This window comes from Marmota marmota, unplaced genomic scaffold (genome assembly GCF_001458135.2).
Source record: "Marmota marmota marmota unplaced genomic scaffold, marMar, whole genome shotgun sequence".
Classification (NCBI taxonomy): Eukaryota; Metazoa; Chordata; class Mammalia; order Rodentia; family Sciuridae; genus Marmota; species Marmota marmota.
In genome coordinates, this window is record NW_026000185.1 from 30,198,096 (window position 1) to 30,203,870 (window position 5,775).

General features: G+C 42.2%; 1 pseudogene; it reads right to left on the reverse strand.

Annotated features, from left to right (window-relative positions):
* Window positions 1-132: 132 nt before the first annotated feature.
* On the reverse strand, window positions 133-4,088 carry LOC107146615 (annotated as a pseudogene).
* Between the last annotated feature and the right edge of the window lie 1,687 nt (window positions 4,089-5,775).

Below are 5,775 nucleotides of genomic sequence, written 5' to 3' on the forward strand. Positions count from 1 at the left end.
TATGGTTAAAATTAAAAACAATTAAAAAATAAAATAATTGCTTGAAGGAGCTGGCCCTCCCCACCCCATGCGAGAGACTTCATCAGGCTGTGGCACAGCAAGGGCTGAGTGTGTCCCTGGACTGCGCCGTGGGGGTGGCCCTCTGTGGCGCCTCCAGCAGAGCCGGCAAAGGTTCTCCTCGACTTTCAAAAGGAGGATGCAAAGGAAAGGAGGGAAAACAAAACCCCAGAGGCCAAAGGGTTTCAGTGGGACGAAGTTCCTCCACCACTTAGAGAATATCTCTGCAGCCGCTGCACCAGCTGGGGCACCGTGGTGTCGGAGATCCCGGGGCAGGCCTCTTCTGCCAGGTAGATGGTCCCTCGCAGCTCCTCTATGGACCCCAGGTTCCCTCCACATGCTTGGCTCTTCTCCTTCAGCTCCGCAAGCAGAGGAGAAATAATTGTCGATAAACACTGAGAGAAAGGCCTCTTTGGGATTTCTTTCATCTTGTTTCTCTCCAAATCCAACGGCTGAAGAGCTCCGTTTTCAAGATTCTTGGGATCCTTCTCTCGATTGTGAAGATCCAGTCCCCGGAGTCACTACCTCCAGATGCCTGGCCGTCTGTTTCCACGTCCGAGTCCTCAGAGCTGGAGTCGTCCTGGCTCTGCTTGGCCTTCCACCGCTTGTACCTGTCGATGAGCTCGGTCAGGTAGGACGTCTTCTTTGCCTTGCGCATTATGAATTTGTGCTTCAGCAGCTCCTTAGCAGTGGGTCTAAAGCTCAGCTCCTTGTTCAGACAGGCCTCCACGAACTCCTTGAGGGGTTTGCTGTAGTTCCCTTCCAGTGTCGGGGGCGGGGGGGTTTGTTCTTTGGAATCAGGAATAAAACCTTCATGGGATTCAGCTCGGAATGAGGGGGCTCCCCTTTCGCCAGTTCTATAGCTGTTGTACCTAGTGAACAGATGTCCGTCTTCGAGTGGTAAGCTGTTTAATGACCTCGGGCGCCATCCAGAAGGGGGTGCCCACGAAGGTGTTCCGCTTTATCTGGGTATCTGTCAGCTGGCCCGCCACTCCGAAGTTGGCCAGCTTCACCTCTCCATGCTCAGATGTCTCTGTGGATTTTCTTCTCTGAATGAAGATAATCAAGTCCTTTCAGAATTTCTCTTAATATGGTGGCAATCTGAATTTCATCTAAAGGGCCAGGTTCTAATAGATCCAGTGCAGAGCCTCCGTAAGTCACAATAAAGGAATGGGGAGGGGAAGAAGAGAAATTCAGTAAATCAGACAAAGGTGAACAAAGGGAAGGGAGGGGTATAGGAATAGGAAAGACAGTAGATGGCTCTGATTTCTGCTCAATTCTTGTTCTTCACTTGTGCATTGCATGGGATCACAATTTCCAGGGCAGCAGCAACTCAAATGCAGGACCATAACCCTCAATATCACTGAGGGAAGGTGATAGAGATTTACTGCTGATTGGGAACTACCAACCAGGGAGGTTTACAAAACAGGGTGATTCAGTAGATCCTTTAAATCTAAGTATCAGGTTTCTTGACTCTTTCCTTATTTCTGTTGGAGAATGCTTCCCTCCACCATCTTTTTGCAGAGTTCTCTTTCTCTGTAGTTCCTTCTCACCCACAAAAGTCTCATTATATATAGTTACTGTGTCTTAAGTTATCCCCAAGTATGTCAGATGATCAACAGATCATCTGGTAACAACTAGAAAAAAAACTTTTCTTCCTGTTACAAAAGTGTTTCATGAGAATCCTTTATCTGCTATAGCCAGAGCTCGGACATGGGGACCAAGGAACAAAACACAAATGCCATCATTATTCTTCCTTATCCTACTCCTTTAAAAACAGATACAATCCACAAACCATGTAATTTATGCATTTAAAGTATACAATTAAATGGGTTTCAGTATATACACAGAGTTGTATATCCATCAACACAATTTTAGAATATTTTTTCAGTTGAAAAATGCTTATCCCCCAACCTCTAAACATAAGTAACCACTCAGCTATGGCTTCTGTGGATTTTTCTACCCTGGGCTTTTCATATAAATGAAGTCAAGCAAAATGTGGTCTTTTGCATCTTGACTTCTTTCACTTAGCACAATGTTTTCTTTCTTTTCTTCTTCTTTCTTTTGGTACTGGGAATTGAACCCAGGGGCACTTTGCCATTAAACCACATCCCCAGCCCTTTTGTTTTTTACTTTGAGTCAGGGTCTCACTGAGTTGATTAGGGCCTCCCTAAGTTGCTGAGGCTGGCCTTAAATTTGTGATCCTCCTGCCTCAGTCTCCCAAGCTGCTGGGATTATAGGTGTGTGCCACTGTGCCTGGCAGCATAATGTTTTCAGGGTTCATTCATGTTGTAGCATGTTTCAGCACTTTATTTCTCTGTATTTCTCATTATTACCATACACCACATTTTGTTTATCTGAACATTTCTGTTGTTTCTATTTTGGGGGGTATTATGAATGCTATTTCTATAAATGTTTACATATCACTTTTTTGGGTAAACATGCTTTTGATTCTCTTGAGTAAATACTTAGGAGTAGAATTGCTGGGGTATATGATGACTCTGTGTGACTTTTAGAGAAACTGTCAAACCTACTTCCAGAAAAACTGCATTATTTTTACATATCTACCAGCAGTGTGTAAAGATTTCATGCTAGCCATATTCTCACCAACACTTGTAATTTTTAAAAATATTTTTATTTTTTAGTTGTAGATGGACACAATATTTTTATGTGGTACTGAGGATTGAACCCAGGGCCTCACACATGCTAGGTGAGTGATCCAGCACTGAGCCACAATCCATGCCCCAACACTTGTCATTTTTTATGTGTCTGTGTTTTAAAGCAAAATTCTAGCCATCCAGGTGGATATAAAATGTCTTCTCATTGTTTTGATTTGCACTTCCCTAATGACTAATGATGTTAAACATTTTCCACTTGCTGTTGACCACTTGCATATCTTCTTTAGAGAAATATTGGCTCAAATCTTTTGCAAATGTTAAATTTGAATTATTTGTGGTTTTGTTGTTATAACCTAAGAGCCCTTTACATATTATGGATATTAGATATTTATTAGAAACATTATTTCCAAGCATTTTCTCCCATTCTATGGGTTGTATTTTACTTTCTTGATAGTGTTCATTAATGCACAATAGTTTTAATTTTGGGGGCTGGGGATATAGCTTAGTTGGTAGCATGCTTGCCTTGCATGCACAAGGCCCTGGGCTCAATCCCCAGCACCACAAAAAAATAAAGTTTTTAATTTTGATGAAATCCACTTATTCATTTTTTCTTTTGTTCTTTGTGATTTTTGCTGCATATTTAAGTAGACATTATCTAATCCAAAGCTGTGAAAATTCACATCTGTGCTACCATCTAAGGATTTTATAGTTTTAACTTTTACATTTATGTCTCTGATTTTGACTTGATTTTTATAGCAGAACAAAGACAAAGATGACCTTGATTTCTCATTGGAAACAATGTAAGGGAGAAAATTCTTTAAAATACTGAAAGAAAGCACTTTTAACCTAGAGTTCTATAACTTTCAGAAAAACTTTTCAAAACAAAAGGTTAAATAAAGAAGTTTTCAGGTATAAGAAAGCTGAAAAATTTTATCTATAGCAGATCAACTCTTCAAGAAGTGTTAATAAAAGTTCCTTAGGCAGAAGAACATGACACCAGATGAAAATCTCTTTCTGCACAAAGAGCACCAGAAATAGTAATGCATGAATATATCTGCTGTTATTTAAATCCTCTCTAAGAAGTAATTTTGATGATAGCTGTATGTATTATATTTCTGATTCACAGGGTGTACAGATATTTGGCCAAAAATTATTCTAGTTGTTTCAGTGAGGATGCTTTTGGATGAGATTAAATTTAAATTGGTAACCTTTAGTAAAGCCAATTGCCCTCTCTAATGTGGGTGGGCCTCATGCAATCAGTTGACAATCTGAATAGAAAACAAATAACCTTTCCCTGGAGCAGGAGGGAATTCTGTAACATTGGACTTCATCAGCCATCTTGGCTCTTCCTGCCTGATGGCGTTTGAACTTGAACATCAGCTTTTTCTGGGTCTTGAGGCTGCCATCCCACATAGCGGATTTGAATTGCCAGCTATCATAATCATGTGAGTTAATTCCTTATAATAAACCTCACACACCCACACATTTATGCATACGTGTATACACACAGACATCCTATTGGCTCTGTTTCTTTGGAGAACCACAACAGGAAAGTAATTGACTATTTTAAAAAACAAAACCATAGGCTCCCGTTCGCCTGCGTCTTGCAGACAAATGGCTGTGACTCAGCGCTAAATGATCCCGCTGAAACAACTTTTCAGCTTTTCCTGATCCTGCAGAGGTTAATACCAACCGAGCCTCCATAGGCAGTGGCCACAGGATTGAGACGGGGCTTGGGAGAGCCAGTCAGGACCCACCCGTTGCATCGGTCACCCGGCAAAGGAAACGAACTGTCGCCATTCACATGGGATATCACCATGGCAGAGAACTGACGTCACCAGAATGCTGCGGAGGAAATAACTTCATTGAAACCAGCAGCAGCAGCTGTGTAACCCCCTAGCCCTCCCTCTCCACACAGCGGGGAATCCTCAAGGGCCCCTCCCAGCTCTCCCGTGAGCGTGATAGTCAGACCGGGGGAATCAGGAGTGGCGCAGACCCGCTTCGGGGGATCCTGGCTACTGCTCCCACCAGCGCTGACAACTGAGGTCTCTTGCACCAGCTACTGGGGGCGTGGCTACCGGAGGGCAAGCAAAATACGCTGAGGGTTCTCAGCCCCAAGCTCCACAACCTTAGGGTCTGAGGGAATGGCAAGCAGGGAGAGTGTGCCCAGTCGTTCAAGAAAATAGGGCTCTCGGGAGCAGCAGACCTGGCATGTAGCCAGTATTGTGGTGAGCGTCACCAATGAGCAGGGCCTGGCTGGAGAAAGGGCCCTAGGCAATCAGGATTGGAGACCTGCCCAGTGGGGGAGGAGGAGCTAGTTCACAGTGATTTGTTCTGGCGTATTGAGAGGAGAAGCTTGGCCCGGTGGGCACAGCTCCACCTACTGGAAGAGAAGTTAATCGAACTGTAAGACTACACTTTTTAATTTTTTTTTAAATTTAAATTTAAATTTTTTAAATTTTAAATTTTTATTTTTTTGATTATTTAAAATTTTTTTTCTTTTCTATTTTTTTCTTTTGTCTTTTCATTTCTTTTCAATTTCCTTATTCCCCTTTCCTTGACTTCTACCTGTTTACTCTCATTCTCTTTAGTGACTTCTTCCCTTCTCTTCTAATAACTTTCCTCCCAAGCATCACATCGCTGTTTATGTGTAATTTACTAAATATGTATAGGTAAGTGTTCTGAGGCATTATATAGTGCTACAAAGTCCCTAGCTACCCCCAAATACTCCAGACCATTCTCCTGTTAATATCCCTTGTCAGTAGAGCAACCCTCCAAGGTTGCCAAGAGATACCATCCTCAATACCATCACATCATTCGACCTAAATATAAGTCCCAAGACCAAACCACAGACCGCTATATGCCATCAGAATCTGTACACAGTTTAGGAAACGAATGAATCTGCATTAAAGTGCAACAAAACTCATCATCTCTAGTCATAGTCTCCCATCACAAAAGAGAGACTCCAGAGATACACAAAACCAAATAAATTTATAGGAGTAAACAGTAACTCAGCAGTCAAACAGAACAAGAAGTAACATGAGCAGCATGAAAAAGCAAGGAAGAAAAGGAGTACAAACAATGCAGGACAGCCTAAATA